Raw genomic sequence first — 17,684 nt, forward strand, 5'->3', positions numbered from 1 at the left:
TTGCACAGGGGCTGACCAGCTGTTGACTGGGAACCCACAAGCAGGACACGTGTGAAACAGCACCCTCCTGCCCTCATTCCCCAGCAACTGGTGTATACAGGCATACTGCCTCTGACACTGGAGGTAGCATGGAGCCATCGGGTCCAGGTTCTGGAGGGCCCTTGGGCAAGACCGCCTCCAGGGCCTCCTCCCTCAGTGAACCTCCCTTCTCACCCCATGCTGCTGCTGCTGCTCCTTCTCACCCCTAGTGTTGTCTGGGCCAGAGCAAGAGGCAGGGGAAGGCTGCCATGGGAAGGAGGAGGAGCAGCAACTCCAGGGGGCTCTTGCCAGTGGGCCCCTGCTGGGGTGTGGGCCCTTGGCGGGTGCCCGGCCATGCCGACCCTTGGTGCCAGCCCTGCTCCCTGTCCCCGTCCAAACGGCAGACACACTGGGGCTGGCTGTGGGTCCTCAGTAGCAAACGAAAGGCACTCTGCGAAAGGACCATCCTGCCTGCAGGGGTAGCAAGGAACAGCCTTGCCTGGTGCTTTTCATGACAGGACTTCAACGTCTGTGGCAGGAGAAGCTGATTCTAGGACAAAACCACTAGCGAGGGCCGAAACAGTTGGAGCTCATCCTTGCTAGCTAAAGGGGTGCAGGGTAGCCCTGCCAGCACAGCGGATGGGCTCTTGCGTTGCCAGGGGGGAGCTGTGGTTTCTGCCAGGAGCACCCTCCATCCCCACTGGGCAAGAGCAAGCGAGAGAGAAGTCCTCCGCAGAGCAGGAGGTAGCCCCTTCCAGGACAAGTTCCCAGGGCCAAGCCATGATTTGAAAGAAGCTGCATCGTCAGCTGGCGGTAGATACGCCGTGGCTTTTCATGAGGAGAAACGAGCCACTGTCGTCCTCCTCCCAGTTTCTCTCCTTGGCCGCTTAACTGCGGTGGGGGTGTCATCTGCTCACCTGGAACATCTGGCCCCGTGGTGAGGGGACTTCTGGCTGCTCCCGGACATGTTAAAAAGCAGACCCCTCTTTGCCATGTAACAGGATGCCATAGGCAACCGGTCTCCCAAGTGGTTCTGGGCAGGTTGCAGAAAACGAACATGTTGCCTGCTGCCTCTTGCCCCCACCCTGGGCGTTTCCTGCCCCTTTGCTGGACGGTGGACTTGGAGAACCTCTGGGCGGCTTCCTCTGGTTGCCAGCTTGTGCTGATGAATCCGTGCATCCGTTTTCTCCCCATGCTTACCTGAGGTGGTCCTGTGTTGACAGCCAGCTGTTTCCGGGAAGGGAGAGTTGGGTGAAGCTGCCTCCTTACTCCCCTCGCCCCCGTTCTCCTTCCTGCTGAAGCAGATCCGCCTGAGTCGCTGCACGCCATGGACCCGGTTTCTCTTTTGAAATAAATTCTGTGCCAGGACTCCACGTGTGTCCTGGCAACCCACCTCTAGGTTTTCCCCATTCAGCCTTCCCTTAGCTTTTTGCTGCCACGTGTTGGACTACTACTCCCTGAATCCCCCAGCCAGCCTCGGGGAAGCCTGCCCTAGAGGAAACCGGCTGGTCTGGATCCAGTTTCCAACACAGTTTGCCTCGCTTGCCAAGTGAACATGGGGAGTGATACCCTGCCGCTTTCCAGGGACCTCTCAGTGATGTTTGGTACCATGGCGCTCTTCTGAACTGCGTCGCAGGGCTGGCGCTCGGAGGCATCGCACTGAGGTGGCTGCAGTAATTTGTAGGGCAGGAAATCCAAGAAAGCAGCGGGGCGGGGAGAGGCTAACGTTCAATCCCTTGGCCGCTGATCCGTGGGGCACCTCAGGCATGCCTCCCCCCCGCTTCTCAACATCTCCCTGGAGCCAGTGGAAGAGGCCATCTAGGGGCTCGGGCTGAGAAAGTGTGAGAAAGTGAGGCCTCGTGCTTTCATCAGCCCTGAGGCAGGCCGTGGAGACCCTGAGCTCATCTTCAGTGATGACACGCTGGGGCTCCCCCCGCTGTCACGCTCTGCCCGCAGGGTAAGCATGCACCACCCCACGCTGCCCGGCCCGCCTGCGGCTGTTCTGTTTATTGACTTAAATCATTGATCTCCCGCCGCTGGAAATGGTTCCCCCCGCCAAGCATTCAATTGCAAGAAAGTGTATTTGTCCTGTTGCTGTTCTTAAAAGCAACAGACAGCAACAGTCTGGTGTAGTGGTTAGGACTGAGACTCAAGAGACCCGGGTTCAAGTCCCCACTCAGCCATGAAGCTCACTGGGTGACTGTGGGCCAATCATAAGAACATCAGAAGAGCCTTCATGCTGGCTCAGACCCAGGGTCCGTCTCATCCAGCATTCTGTTCACACAGTGGCCAATCAGCTGTCGACCGGGAACCCACAAGCAGGGCCTGAGCACAGTTATAGGCCCCTCCTGCTCATGTTCCCCAGTATACTGCCTCCGATTGATACCAGAGGTAGCATATCGCCATCAGGACTAGTAACCATTGATACCCTTCTCCATGAATTTGTCCAATCCCTGCCTCTCAGCCTAACCTACCTCACAGGGTTGTTGTGAGGATAAAATGGAGAGGCAGAGGATCATGTAAGCCACCTTGGAGGGGAAAAGGTGGGATATAAATGTCATAAATAAACAAATAAACAGCTCTGTTCCACTCTGTCACTTTCTCAAATAGGAGCGAGCAACAAAACAGTTGTGACAACTGAAGCCATTAAAACAGCAGAGCTTTTTGCATTTAAAAACGCCCTTCAGAACCAGGACAAAACCATAAAGCAGTCATCAAAATGACTTCCAGGATAAATGGACCGAGGAGTCAGTGTGGGATAGGGGGTTGGGGGGTGGGAACTAGCCTTGGCTGAGGGCTGTTTTGACCTGAACTTTATCTGAGGGCCAATCGCTGCCCGCAGGTGAGATTGAGATTTGGTACGCAAAAGGTCACTGGAGATTCCTGGTTGGAAACCAGTAGTGTTCCTGAAGCATCCTTCTTCCTGCACACCAGAAGCCCTGGGGCGAGAAGAGAGGGGCCCTGGGGGGCTGTCGGCGGCCATCTGGCGAATCCTTGGAGAGAGCAGCCACAGGGGACGGATCCTGCACAGGCCCGACTGCCGGTCCCTGATGCCTCCTGTCCTGCAGGCGACGGTTGCACAAGCTGCCAAAAAAGGAGCGCCCACCAGGAAATCCAGATTCCATGGCTAGAGAAGGTCAGGCAGAGTTTGCGTAATGGCCTCTGCGTGCATGTGGCATTTTGCAGTTGACCTCAGGGTGGCAGACACACCCACACACCAGCTTTCTTCCCCTGAGCCAGCAAAAGGGATTTACTCAGCAATCTGAGGCACACGAGCCCCGCTGCGCCCCCGTCTGAGGCTACGCCAGCGACTGTTGGGAGGAGGGGGCAACCTGTCCGTTTGAGGGCCAGAAAGCCAGGGCTACAGGAGAGCTCTGACCACAGCTGCCAGCCCCCAGAGCGCTTCCTTTTCAGAGGCAGGCTTCTTCTGCCGGGGACTGACAACCGGAGGGGGGGTGCTGCCTCCGTGCTGTGCTTGGGGGCTTCCCAGCAGGGCATCTGACTGGCCAGGAGGCAGGGCTTGATGGACCAACTGGGCCTGACCCTTAACCGCTGTGGCTTCCTAGGCCAAGCAGCTTCCCTGGAACTTGAAGCTCCGGGTCTGGTTTAACCTTTCCTTTCTGCGCCCTGTGGTAGCCGTTCCCGGTGTCCTGGGAGGGCCTGCTTCTCTCCCCCCCGCCCCGCCCTTACACATGGCCTTGTGCATGAGAATTGGCACACCTGCAGATGTGGGTATCCGAGCACATGCCGTGCACGCTTCTCAGGGGCCTAGCAGGGCCAAAATCCTCTCCCAGCCCCCCCCCCTTCTCCCTCTCCTTTCAGCTGCGGGAATGTCTCCCCTGCTCTCTTTTTGAACATTCTGCAGCCCCGGCAGCCCTGCCTGCCCATCTGCTCTGCAAGCGAGGGCTCCGGGGCAGCTGCTCCAGGAAGGCTCTTTCCGGCCCAGACGCTCCTCTCCAGGGTCAGTCCGGCTCGGGCAGGAGGGCCCCGGGGAGCAGGGAAAGCCCTGCCGAGGGTTTGTTGCCCAGGGCCGCTCTGCTGTGCCATCCGCCGTTGCTCCCCCTCCCGCCTCCGGAGCCCCCAGAGCTGGGCGGGTTGCTTCATGTCTGTCTCGGCTGGCTTCGCTTGCTGAGTTAGCTGCCTCCAGCGGCACACGGCGTACCACTCGGAGAGGCCCATGTCCTGAAGTCAGGGTCACCCCAGGGCTCTCCGGCGGCTGCCTGGCTCTGGTGGTTTGGGCTCCTGGCTCCGCTTGCGTCTGGCCATCTGATCCGTGGCTTTGCAGTCATGCCCGGCCAGCTCCCAATTTCCTTCCTCGGCAGGACAGGGCTTCTTTTCCACCGGGGCTCACATCATGCTGCAGGTCTGGTCTTTGGAGGCCGCGATCCTCCTCTGCACCCTTCTGCCTAGAGGATGGGTGTGTGCCACCTAGTCTCCCTCCTCACCCGGCCTAGGGGCTTCTGGAGGTGGCACCGAGCACCCCTGTGCCTACTCTGGGTTCCTCCGTGGGGCACTGGCATCTTGCTGTGCCCCCGGATTAAAACAGGATCGTGGAGCTGGGTGCTGCTGGGGGGCTCATCTTGTCCCCTTCTCCCCGCCCCCCCCCCAGCACACTGTCTTGTACCCTGCTCATCCCCCAAAAGTAACCTCCCAAAAGGCCCTTTGAAAACTTGGAATGAAAAGAGTTGGCGGTTCCCTTCTAAGGCAGGCTGCCCCAACCAGGATCTTTCCAGATGGGTTGGGCCGCAAAACCCATCATTCTAGCCAGCATGGCCTTGCTGGGAAAGGCCATGCTGGCCGGGAATGATGAGTGTTGCAGTCCAACCCCTCTGGAAAGATCCTGGTTGGGGCAGCCTGCCTTAGAAGGGAACCGCCAACTCTTTTCATTCCAAGTTTTCAAAGGGCCTTTTGGGAGGTTACTTTTGGGGGATGAGCAGGACTCCAGTTGGGGAAGACTGTTCTATTGGGTCTTCCTGGGGTTCTGCTTCCCCACGTAATGGGGAAGGGCTGTAGCTCAGTGGCAGAGCCCCTGTGTTTCTTGTGCAGTCTCCAGGTAGGGCAAGACGGATTCCATGTCAGAAACCCTGGACAGCCATCACTGCCGGCCCATGTCGACATTGCTGGGCTGGACAGAGGAATGAATAAGGCAACTTCATTTATCCCTTCCTTAAATCAGCCCTTTATTCAGGACCATGAGGACTGGAATCTTAGTGGATCTTTAGAAGGAGCACAATAGCTCAGTGGCAGAGCCCCTGGTCTGCATGCAGAAAGTCCCAGGTTCGATTCCTGGCAGTATCTCCAGGGAGGGCTAGGAACATATCCTGCCTGAAACCCTGGAGAGCCACTGCTGCCAGTCAGTGATGGCAGTGCTGGGCTGGATGGACCAAGGGATGTTCTGATTCAAGATCAGGCAGCTTCTGATGTTCCTAACGGTGCCCTGACACCTCCTCCAAAAGCAAGCTACTTCGGGAGGGGGGAAGTATTTAGAGCAGGGAAGGGCGTTTCCCCCATTTTTGTCTGCCATTTCCCTGCTCCAAATTCCTCCAGTGCTGCTTTTGCCCCTGTGGGGCTCATAGCATAGGGAGAGGAGGCTTCTTGAAGGGGGAGATTTGGAGCAGGAAAATAAGCAGAGGAGCAGCATTGTGGCACTCTGGGCTGTGCCAGGGGGCTGTTTACCTGTCCCAGGTAGGTGTGCCCAGGGGCTGCTCCTTAGCACGGGAGTCTCTCCCCACACACTGGGAAAGCATCTTGTGACCAGGCTAGGCAGGGGCTTCTATTGAGATCTATTTATTTATTATGTATCGATTTACAGTATTGTTAGCCTGCTCTTCAGCCCAAAAAGGCGCTGGAATGGCTTGCAAAGATGAATAATGAGACAATTCCTGCTGTCAGTTTGCAATCTAAAAGGCACGACACAAAAGGAAAAAGGATGGAGCGGGAGGAGGAAAAGCAAATAAACTCAGGCACCAGTCATGAGTTTCAGAGTCCTCCTAGATGCAGGAGAGGGCAAAACAAGCTCCCTACAGCTGTTCCTTCTCTGGCCAGTGGTTGGTCCCCCCCTTGTTCTTCCTGAGAGGCAGGGGGCACAGCCCTCCAGCGGCCCCTCAGTTCACTGGCAGACCCAGTGAATGGTCAGTTGGAGCTGTATATGGCCTTTCCCCTCTCACTCCTGCATTTAAAAACTATTTTTAGGAAGTGTGTTCCTGAATATTGTCTTGGTTTGGGGGTGGGAGGGCAGGGGAGACCCACACTGAAAAAAGGGCACTCTCCGCAAGGATTACGTGCAATCCACACAGTGCCGCTGTGGAGCGGGCTTTCCCTTTCCCGTTGAGAAAGGCGGCTGTCCAAAGTCCCCTGCTGGGGATGCCGCAGCAGCGCTTTCTGTTCCTGCTGAGTCCTCAGAGCCTGGTTCTTGAAGCGTGGCCTGTTCTGCCCCATCTGTCCTCCCCTAAAGAGAAGCCCAACTCAGAATGGCACACCTTGTCCTTCTCGGATAGTTGGCTTTGCATTTCTCTCACTGAGCTGCCAGAGCAAAGTCCAAGGTCAGGGATCAGAGAGGACGCGCTGTGCCTCCACTGTCACCCAGCTCTTTGGGGGCCTGGGCATTTGGATCCCTCAGACAGCAGCACCATTGGATGGTGGGATGGGCCACCACAAACCAACTGCTGCAAAATGTGGCATTGAAAGGGGCTTCAATAAATTCATGGCGGATAAAGTGATCAGTGGCTCCTCATGGTTACATGCTTCCTCCATGATCAGAGGCAGTGTATTGGGGAATGTAGGCAAGGCAGTGCTCTTGTGCTCATGTGCTGCTTGAGAGTTTCCCATTGGGTTGGCTGCCGCAGAAAACAAGATGCTGGACTAAAGAGGCTTTCGGGGTGTGATTGAGGATGTCTGTCGCTTGGAAATCCAGCCCTTTGGGGGCTTGACAACGTTCCTTTGCATTTGCGCAAATTGCGGCTGAACTGTACACAAATTTGTGTAATTTGCACAAATTGCAGCTGAAATTTGCATAATTTGCACAGATCTGTGGCCAAGATTTTTGTGATTTGTGCAAATTGCGGCCAAAATTTGTGCAAATTTAAAAACATGGAAAATCCACTTTGCTGCAGACCAAATTGGGCCAGTTAGCAGGAAATGGACCAAAGTCCGGGAGGCTGAACCAACAAAAGCTCATCAAGCTCCACCCCCCAGACGGATTCCTCCTTCATCCCTAGGTCTGATCCAGCATGACTCTACGCAGGGTCCTAGGTTCACCCCGATGCGACTTGGGTGCTGGCTGCTGCAAAGAGCATTGAAAGGGTGCGGCCTCATCCAAGAGTGCTTGCAGTGAGTGCCCCCAGCAGGGACCAGAAGGTAAGGTCTGTGAGTGTCACCTTCCCTGTGACCCCCAATTATATGGCCAAGAGGCTATGGGAGCGCTCCCCCCTTTTCAAATTATTCAGACCAGCCTTTAAGGCCTGTGCCGAGAAACCGCGTCAGCAACTGCTGCAGGGGATCTGAGAGGACGATGCAGAAAAGCCTGGAGATAAATCTAGGCAGAGCAGGGACTTGGGGCAGCACGATGAGCTGTCTGCAGCACCGCCTGTTCACATCACCCTTGAGATTCTGGGAGATTGTAAAAGGAGGGGCCTCATGGTCACACAGCCAGGCGACGTTGCCAGCCCTCCTGCGAGGCGGAACGGAGCGGTTCTGGCTCAGAAGCCAGGTGCTGGGGCAGCTCTGGCTTCCTGCAAGGGCAGCTCTCCTTGGAACCTTCCCGGGAAATGGGGCTGGAGTGGGAGAGCGTTCATGGCTCCTTGCTGCAATAAAAGTGTTCCTGCTGCAACTTGGAATTCGCCTTGTGGAGCAGCTGGGCTTCAGGCACCTTCCCGCGTGCTCGGAAAGAGCCCTGAGGCTGGAGCGGAGCCAGGTTGGCCCTTCTCAGCCAGCACTGTGTTTCCAGCACTGGACCATCAGGTGTCCCCATGAGGAGGCCCCAAGCAGGGCCTGGAGGCACCGGCCCCTCCCCTCCCCTTCGAACAGTCCCAGCAATGGGCAGTTGCAGGTGGGCATCAGCCCTGAACGTGGAGCTCCTCTGAGCCACTGCTGCTGAGAGCGGTTCCCCATCTGCCCATTTGCCCCCAGTTAGGGGCTTGCGTCTGGCCATACAAGGCCAAGGGACAGCGGGAGCTGACGAGGTGAGAAACGCCGGCCCCGCAGAAGGGCATTCAAGAGGAGGCTGGACCGCCACCCGTCAGGGATGCTCTGACTTGGATTCCTGCATGGAGCAGGGGGTTGGACTCGAGGGTCTTGCAGGCCCCTTCCAGCCCTGCTCCTCCATGATTCTGTGGTCACTGTCGTGGATGGAAGGGGCACAAGACTGTGATTATGGAGCCATGTTTTTTATTTGCAAATGATTGCTGCCGAACGTGCAAGAGCAGCCCTTTCCCACACTTCAGTTCATTCTTAAAATAGAACGAAGTTGGCTGCCTTAACATGGCTCTTCCAGGGGAGTCTCCATATGGCATACCCCACGGTGCCCAAAGTGACCACTGACCTATAGCCCCTCCTGAAACATTTGCCCATGTTTTTAGTAAACCATTTATGTATTTAATAAATAAAATACGTGCGTATGTCTGGAGAGTGAGTTTCTTCCCTCCGCCACCCCCCTTTCCCTGCAGCTTGGAAGTTGGCTGAGATCTGCTGTTGGCAACTGCTTAAAATGCTTGGCAGCGTCTCTGGCTGGGAAGGAAGGGGGCAAAGTGATTATGCGGCTTGGTTTGTGAGAAAACGCAGCTACAGTACTTCCTTGTGAGCGGCACAGCAGCGGCAGGTGCATCTGGCTTCTCCGCAGCATAAAACCTGATTATGAGATAAGCACAGCTGGCAAGGCAAAACTTGACAGTTCGTGCATCTGCCAGGGCCTCCAAAGCCCTGAGCCAGGATCCATGGGAGAGTCTCTTTCTTGAGGCAAGGAGCAGGAGGGTGGTGGGCAGGGGTGTCCCCATGAGCAGGAAGGTGGGCTCCATGATGATGATGATATTAATTTATATCCCGCATTCTTCCCAATACTGGGACTCAAGGCAACTTTTACAACACTGACACTTGTACAGTTGCAACCTACAAATAGAAGTATACAAAAGTCAAAAATATAATTAAATAATATTAAAATTGTAAAAACGTCAAAACATTAAAAGACAACAAGAAAAATGGCATCTATCTGTCATATTTTCACAGGTCCAGACTGTTGTTGTTCAGTCGTTCAGACGTGTCCGACTCTTCGTGACCCCATGGACCACAGCACACCAGGCCTTCCTGTCCTGCGCTCTCTCCCGGAGTGTGCTCAAGTCCATATTCATTGCATCAGTGATGCTATCTAGCCATCTCATCCTCTGCCGTCCCCTTCTCCTTTTGCCTTCAGTCCTTCCCAGCATCAGGGTCTTTTCCAGGGAGTTTTCTCTTCGCATTAGGTGGCCAAAATATTTCAGCTTCAGCTTCAGCATCTGTCCTTCCAATGAGCACTCAGGGTTGATTTCCTTTAGGATGGACTGATTTGACCTCCTTGCAGTCCAGGGGACTCGTAAGAGTCTTCTCCAGCACCACAGTTCAAAAGCATCCATTCTTCGGCGCTCAGCCTTCCTTATAGTCCAGCTCTCACAGCCATACATTACTACTGGGAAAACCATAGCTTTGATTAGACGGACCTTTGTCGGCAAGGTGATGTCTCTGCTTCTTACTATGCTGTCTAGGTTGGCCATAGCTTTCCTCCCAAGGAGCAAGCGTCTTTTAATTTCATGGCTGCAGTCACCGTCTGCGGTGATCTTGGAGCCCAAGAAAATAAAATCTGTCACTGCTTCCATTTCTTCCCCTTCTATATGCCAGGAAGTGATGGGGCCAGATGCCATGTTTTTTTAATGTTGAGTTTCAGACCAGCTTTTGCACTCTCCTCTTTCACCCTCAACAAGAGGCTCTTTAGATCCTCTTCGCTTTCGGCCATTAGGGTGGTATTGTCTGCGTATCTGAGGTTGTTGATCATTCTCCCGGCAATCTGAATGCCGACCTGTGATTCATCCAACCCGGCGTTTCTCATGATGTACTCTGCATATAAGTTAAATAAGCAGGGCGACAATATGCAGCCTTGTCGTACTCCTTTCCCACTTTTGAACCAATCGGTTGTTCCATGTCCGGTTCTGACTGTTGCTTCTTGACCCTTGTACAGGCTTCTCAGGAGACAGTTAAGGTGGTCTGGTACCCCCATCTCTTTCAGAATTTGCCAGAGTTTGTTGTGATCCACACAATCAAAGGCTTTAGTGTAGTCAATGAAGCAGAAATAGACGTTTCTCTGGAATTCTCTTGCTTTAACAAAGAAGTTTTTACATGCCTGCAAAAGCATACCAAGGAGGGGGCCACTCTCGCCTTCCTGGGAAGGGAGTTCCAGAGCCTTGGGGCAGCCACTGAGAAGGCCCTCTCCCGCATTCCCACCGGACGTGCCTGTGATGGTGGCAAGACTGCGAGAAGGGTCTCCATTCATTGGCACTGGCAGATTTCACCGCCATGGAGAGGCTTGCCTTTTATTTAGCACATTTTTCAATCTGCCTTGGCAGAGAAATTTCAAAATTGAGAGTAAAAATATCCTCAAAGCCAAACTGAATGACACATCAATGGCGTTCAAGCGGATTTTGCTTCCGACAGCCCCACTGGAAAGGGAGCGTTTAGACTCCTTCCAGAGGGCCGGGAAGGAGGGAGCTGCAAGGGGTCTTCTGCGTTCCGAAGCTGTGAGCGAAAAGGCCACGCACAAGCTGCTATTCAGCAAGGCCTCATGAACAGATGGGAAATCTCCAGGAGCTCATGCAGGTGGAGCTGGGAGAGTTGGGATTGAGACCGGACATGGCTTTACATAGGGGCAGTGTAAAAGCCAGAACGAGCTGGAACAGACCCTTTACATTAAAAAAGGCATGCCAAAAATAGTGGCATGTGTTAGAAACACTTGAGGACAATATTGTAGGACTAAAACCTTTGCGATATTGAAACGTGGTTTCCGTGGACGTTATGGAGCTTATTACAACAGCCCCACCCCGCAGTGTGTGACTGGCGCATTTGGCGCGTTTGGCTCACTTGGAAGTTGCTGTTCCAGCCCGGAACAGGTATCGGAACATGGTTTCTGTGGACGTTTTGTGGCTTATTGCATCCCTGTCATGGAGTTATGTGTGACAGGTGAGTTTGGTTTTGCTGATTTGGAAGTGTCCGTTCTGGGCCATTCTGTTCTGTTCCAGATGTGTTCTGGGCATTATGGGGTTAATAATAACACATTGCTCTCATGTTGCTGTCAAGTGTTTCTAGCACATGCCACTATTTTTGGCATGCTTTTTCGATTTAAAAGGGCTGTTCTGGCCCGTTCGTTGGAGTGAGGCGGAGCCCACTCCACACCCCGAGCAGCCGCTGCAAATGCCTCACACAAGCTTTCCCCCAACCTGGGGACTTGCAGGGGCTTCTGGACTGCAACTGCCAGCATGGGGCTGATGGGAGCTGAAGTCCAAAACCTCTGGAGGGCGCCAGGTTGGGGAAGGACGGGGACGGCCACTCCAGCCTGTTCCGTTTTTCTTACCTGGAAGCCCCTGCAGCAGGAATGGCTGTGGCTGGTCTCCGCCATCCAGCCAGAGCAGTGGCTGGTGTGGCAGCTGCAGCTGAGCGATGGCCATGGCTTGTCTGAGCCGAGCCAGTTGCAGGGCCCTGCAGCCAGCCGGGTTTCCCGAGCCCTGCCCTGGAGGCAGCAACCTGGGAGCAGAGTGCGTGTGCACACACGCGCGCTGCGTGTGCACACACGCGTGCGTGTGTGTGGAGAAGAGGTTCTCCCAAGGGTGTGGTCTCCAGCCTGCCCACGGGTGGCCAGGCTGCTGGCGCTGCGACAGGGACTTCTGCTGAAGAACGAAAGCTGTCCACCCCCAGAGTGGGGTTTGCAGGGGACAGTGTGTGTGTGTGTGTGCGCGTCCGTCCGTCCGTCCACCAGAAACATCTCCTGGGGGGTCATCTTCTGCAGCCATGAATCAGCCCTCTCAGGTGCCACCGGGCTCTTTGTTGCATCTGCTGCGATACATACAAGAGGCACGGCAAACTGGGTGGGTGCCGTGGTGGTTTTCCAGGGCTCACAGTGTGGCAAAGGCATGCAGAGGTTGCTTCCAGATGTTCCAGCAGCCGCAGAGCCGGAAGCTGCCCTGCCAGCCGCCAGGCTGCTTTCCCAGTGCTGCCCCTCCCCCCCCCGAAAATGGCACGCCTGGCAGAGGGGAGGTTGCTTTTGAGGAGGAGGAGGCCGGAGTGGTACTGAGTGAAGGGGAGCAGGGCCACCTGCAGCCAGAAGCACCGACCCCCCATTCCAGGGAAGGAACGGCCAGCGGCCCATTCTTCTGTAGCACAGCAGCAGCGCTGCCTTGGTCTCCTGGCGATGCGCGCACCACCTCGGCGTTTGCATGTGGCAGTTTTACACCTGTGGCGCAACGGATCCCTCTGGGTCATGCGTGGTATAGTTCAGGTGCATGGGGCTGGGAGTGCCGCCTGCACGTGCCCCAGTGCCTGGCTGCGTACATGCCCCCCTCTTTCCCCCGGCGCAGCTCCGGATGGCCTCCTTGTGTAACAGGCCTGAGAGTGGACTGGGGCTTCGGGTGACTCCCTGGCCTATTTTCTTCAATGCGCGGGCATCTCAGCAGCAGTGGTGAGAGCCGAGAGGCGCTGCGGGGTTGGGATGTGGAGAACCAGGTCACGATGCTCTCCACGCTTCTCTGGGTTATGAAGGTGTCACTGAGCCGCTCGCTGCCGTCTTGGATCTGGAGCGCTGCCAGATAGCCCAGGGCCCTCGAGATCTGTGTGGAGATCTGAAACGTGCCCCTTACTTGGTGCTTGCCTTGCGGATTGGGGCTTCAGCTTTTGTAGACCTAGTTCTGAAAAGCCCCCCATCCTGTAGGGGTGGCCTGGGCCAGTTCCAGCACCCCATGAAGACACGCACACGTGTATCTCCCTAGGGAGGGGGGAAGGGGCCAGCCGTGAGGCCCACAGACCGGGGGTCTCTCGCCAGGACTCGAGGCCCACAGGAGAATCGCTGGTGTGGTACTGCCCAGACGGGGGGCAGCAAAAGGCTGAAGGAGGGAGCCCGTCGACCCATCCTTGCCCACACTGCTGCCCCAGAGAGGTGTTGGGCTACAACTCCCAGCATGCTGCGGGGCACCCAGGTTGGGGAAGCCAGATGCCCACCACCAAGGTGCCAATGCCCTGAGCACTGAGGGTTTGAGGATTTGGAGGAGCAGGTGGAAGCACACAGGAGCCTTTAGGAGGGGGTGGGGAAGACCCTTCCCCGCTTGCTTTTACGGGAGCAAAGTCCAGGGCTTGTTCTTTTTAAAAGGAATCCTGAGACGGTGGAGGGAAGGGAGACGTCCTGCGACATTCTGCTTGCCCAGAAACTCCCACGGTGAACCGCTGTGGCAAACCCTGGGCCAGTTTCGGAAAGGAGCCTTGCTGAAGCCCCCCATCTCTCTCTAGTGCCACGTGCCCACCTTCCCTGGGCTAGTGGGGGCCGTAGCTCACAGGTGGGGCAGGAAAAGCTCCTGCCTGAAACCCTGCAGAGCCGCTGCTGCCAGTCGGTGTCGACACGACTGGACCCAGGATCTGACTCTGCACAAGGCAGCTTCCGATGTCCCTGTATCTTCTAATCCCCCCCCCGCACTTGCCAGGAATTGGGGGGCTCTTCCCAAAACCCCTGGGCGATGCTCACTGGAGAGCCGGAGGGGCCATCCGTCGCTCTGGTTCTCCCCTGACCTCACCTGCTCTGGACAGGCCAAGTCAGCTGACATCAGCCAGCCCCCTTGAGCTCTTTGGTCCCCCCCCCCCCGTCCTCCCCCATCTTGGAGCCAGATTGCTTGCTGCCCAGCCATGATGTCAGCTCAGCCCCTTGAGCCGCCAGCTCCGGGGCTGCTTCCTGCAGTTGTGCCATGGTGGCTAATCCCCTCCTCCAGACACAGGCTCCCTTGTGGAGGGGGGCTTGCGCATTACGTCCGAGCAAATGGATGGCCTTTGGGTAGGAGTGTCCCATTTGAACCGTGCGCTTAGGGCTCTGGGGCTTTTTTTAATGGTTCTGCTGCTGCAGAAGGAGCTCTGGTGTGCAGTGGCAAAAGACTGCTCCCTCCCTCTGGCTCTGCAAAAGGATCCTCTGCGTGGCACGAAGTTTGGACTTCAAAGGCAGCGGCGGGGGGTGGGGGAATCTCTGGGAGCCTTCCCACACCCCACTTCCTTGATTCCTTCACCCAAGCCCATGGGGCAACAGATAATGGGCATTTTTAAAAATCGTCCCTTCAAGGAGCCTTTGTGAAACCCCCACCCTCCTCTCACATCTGTTTGCAGGCCAAACCAATGTGCCTGGTGTGAAGCGGAGGGGCAACATTTGCCATGCACAGCAGCTCTCTGCATTCTCACCATTCGTTCGCGACCCGCAGTAGTAGCAAAAGAACCCGGTGCTGGAGACAAACAGCCAACACCCTGCTTGTGGACAGGCCTGGTGGGACACGATTGCCAGCAGACGTGGCCTGATCCAGCGGGGGGGGGACATCTGCCCAGCTTTTCCCTCGGCCTGACCGGGGATTTCCCTTTGGCCACCTCCCAGCCTCGAGGAGAGACGCGGGCGCTCTGTCAGTGGCGATTCGTTGGCAAAAGCCTTCACGCCCCACTTTTCCAGAGCAGCAGTCGAGGCGGCTTCCCGACAGAGCAGACCGGAACATCACCAACTGAGCGACAGCACAAACTGGCCGAGTTGACAGCAGGCTAGAACGGAGTCTGTCGTTTTGGCAGCATTAAGCGGAGCCATGCAGAACAGAGAACGTGGCCACCCAGCGCTTGAGCAGTGGCCAGCAGACGAGACCACTGCTTTGCACATGCCCTGGTCCCACCCTGGCTGGACAAGGGGCTGCCGCTGAAAAGTGTTTGTTCAGGGTAGCTCAGGGCGTGGAGCCCCTTTTAGACCAAGGGCCGGAGAAGCTCTTGGGGGCTGCTTCCCGGTGGTGGGGGGGCCAAAGGCAAAAGGGGCGGGGCCGAAAGATCTAAAATGCCAGCACCGTTTAGCTGAAAGCTCTTCTGCCGGTGCCGAAGCCTTGGGAGAGGCGTTTCAACCTTTTGGAACGGGGAAAACCATGCAAGAGCTAGAAAACCACCAAAGGATTGGGGTCGGCGAAAGGATGTGTAGCCATCTGGGGGGCTGCCTCTAGGTTGCTGGCTCAGGTCCGGATCATGAGACTCGGTTCCTTTTCGAGCCACATCGGCTCCTGGAGTGTTTCTGAGCCCTGTTCAAACCAGCGGCTCTCATCTTGAAAAGCCCTGAACGGTTTGGGACCAGGCCTCCTCAATGGCTGCACGCTCTCCAACCATCCAGCCCACCGCTCGAGGTCTTGGAGGGAGGTTTTGCTCTCCCTGAAATGTGACCAGCGGGACAGGGCCTTCTCAGCTGTGTCTCCATCTACCTTCTTCCCGCTTAACCTTCCATAATCTAGCAAAGACCGTGTAGTTTTGACAGGCCTTCAATGTGAGTTTTACGTGTGTGTGCGTGTGCGTGCACGCGCACATGCTTCTCCTAAATATGTGTTGTTGTTTCTTAAATCTGATTCTTCAGTAGATGGTGCCTCGATTAGTTCTTTTTAATATCGCATTTTTACACTGCCTTTCCTCCTACAAATTGCTCTGAGCAGTGGACACGGTTCTCCCACCTCCCCTTCGCTCCTCACAACTATCCTGTGAGGGAGATTAGGCTGAGAGATACGGCCCCAGTGACAGGACCAAAAAAGGCTTCCAGAATGGCTTACAGAGATTAATACTCAGGTAGTCCCTGCCTTCAGGCTTGCAATCTAACAGACATGATACAAAAGAAAAAGGGATGGGGAGGGAGGAGGGAAAAAAGCAAAACTCAGGCACCAGTTCTGAGTTTCAAAGTTCTTGTAGGTGTTCTTTCTGATTGGGAATGGCTGCCAATACGCTTTCTAGTCAGAATTCAAGGTGCTGGTGGTGACATTGAAAGCCCTAAGCGGCTTGGGACCTTGATATTTGAGGGGATGCCTCCCCCTATATATACCTGCCCGAGGACTGAGGTCTGTTGGAGGGGCCCTCTTCTGTGCCCCACCAGTGCGAGACATACACTGTGGTGGGTCATGGGAGAGGGCCTTCTCTGCTGTGGCACCCTGGTTGAGGAATGCCTTCCCCTTGGTGGCAGACATTGGTTTCATTTCGGCACCAAGTAAAAACGTGGCTTTTTACCAAAGACTTTGAGGGCTACATGCATTCCCTAAAGTAGCACACTGTTTTAATGGTTTTATTGTTTTAGATTTTAATTGGTATTAGCTTGTTTAATGGTTTAATGTGTTCGTACCTGTTTAAACTATTTATTGTTTTATACTGTTTAAATTGATTTTATCTGTACGCCGCCCTGAGATCTTGAGGATACAGGGCAGGATAAAAAGGTTTTAAATAAATAAACAAAACCTCCTGCCGGTGCGCCTTCTCTGGCCAATGTATGGGGCCAGGTTTGTCTCCCCTTTGCCAGGTTGGTCTTCCTGGGAGGCAGAGGGTGCATGCTCCCAGTGGCGGATGGATCAGAGCCACACTTCCTTCTGCTCCTCCTCAACTATGGCGAGCTCCTGCCTGCATTTTCTGCACTGCGCAGAAATCCTTCAGGGTTTGCCTAGGCAACTGCTGGACTTCCCTGTCTGGAGCCGAACTGATGGAGGCATGCACTGTCCTCGCTTCCCCCCTCTAGCACAACAAAAGGGACCCTGGGGGAATTGGCTCTTATCTGACCAGACACAACGGCCTGCCATGCCGAAACCTCGCAAGGGAGCCAGCCAGCCAGCAGCCTTGTCTCAGGGCACCCAGGTCTTTTCTGTCGCTCCCCCCCTCCCTGCTTTCAAAGATGACCTCATGTTTTTCCAGCTGGTCTGGGGAGAACAAAGCCGGCTCCACTCTGCTTCCACACTTCCCGCAACGCAGCTTGACCGTTGAATGGGTGATTCAGTTCTTTCCTCCCCCCCCACCGCAGAGCTGCATTGAGAGGGGGGGGGGAGTGTAAAATACAACCACCAAGTGGGTCTGGTACAGAACAATGGGAAGGGGGTGTTAATGCAAGACCCTGGGCAGAAAAGAGCCTCTTTCACTCCCGGGAGCAGTGGAAAAGCAATACTGAAGGGCCAGTCCCAGGCAGTCCGAGATCTAACACTCCCCCAGCCGCCACCTGCTTGGGCCGGGAAGAAAGATTAAAGGGACGCGCCTGTATGCTCAGTCTAAAGGCCGCTACGTGACCGTGTGGTGGAAGCAAGAAGATCGAAACGTATGAAGAGCCCTGCTGGATCAGACCGCTGGGATTGTTTAGCTAGAGTAAGAGTGACGGACTGGGAGCCGGGAGATCCGGGTTCTAGTCCCCACTTGGCCATGGAAGCTCACTGGGTGACTTTGGGCCAGTCACAGACTCTCAGCCCAACCCACCTCGCAGGGTTGTTGTTGTGAGGATACAACGGAGAGGAGGAGGATTATGTAAGCCGCCTTGAGTTCCTTGCGAGAGGGAGAAAGGCGGGGTATAAATGCAATAAATAAATAAATAAATGGCTCAGAAAAAGAGGCGGCTAAGGGGAGACAGGATGGAGGTGTACAAAAGTAGGCATGGTGCG

General features: G+C 55.5%; 1 protein-coding gene across 3 annotated transcripts in view; it reads left to right on the top strand.

The window, feature by feature from the left end:
* The window catches only part of LOC146333902 (guanine nucleotide-binding protein G(I)/G(S)/G(O) subunit gamma-7), a 127,163-nt gene that overhangs the window by 92,101 nt on the left and 17,378 nt on the right, over positions 1–17,684 (top strand). The window contains exon 1 of one of the 3 annotated variants that reach the window (XM_084825081.1): positions 7,303–7,374. The exons of the other annotated variants lie outside the window; for them this stretch is intronic. The gene's annotated coding sequence lies outside the window, so the exon portion shown is untranslated. Of the gene's footprint in view, positions 1–7,302; positions 7,375–17,684 lie in introns of those variants that run through there. 3 annotated transcript variants of the gene reach the window in all.

Source organism: Heloderma suspectum, chromosome W, assembly GCF_057233095.1.
Source record: "Heloderma suspectum isolate Gila_16-S chromosome W, 16-S_ref, whole genome shotgun sequence".
Taxonomy (NCBI): domain Eukaryota; kingdom Metazoa; phylum Chordata; class Lepidosauria; order Squamata; family Helodermatidae; genus Heloderma; species Heloderma suspectum.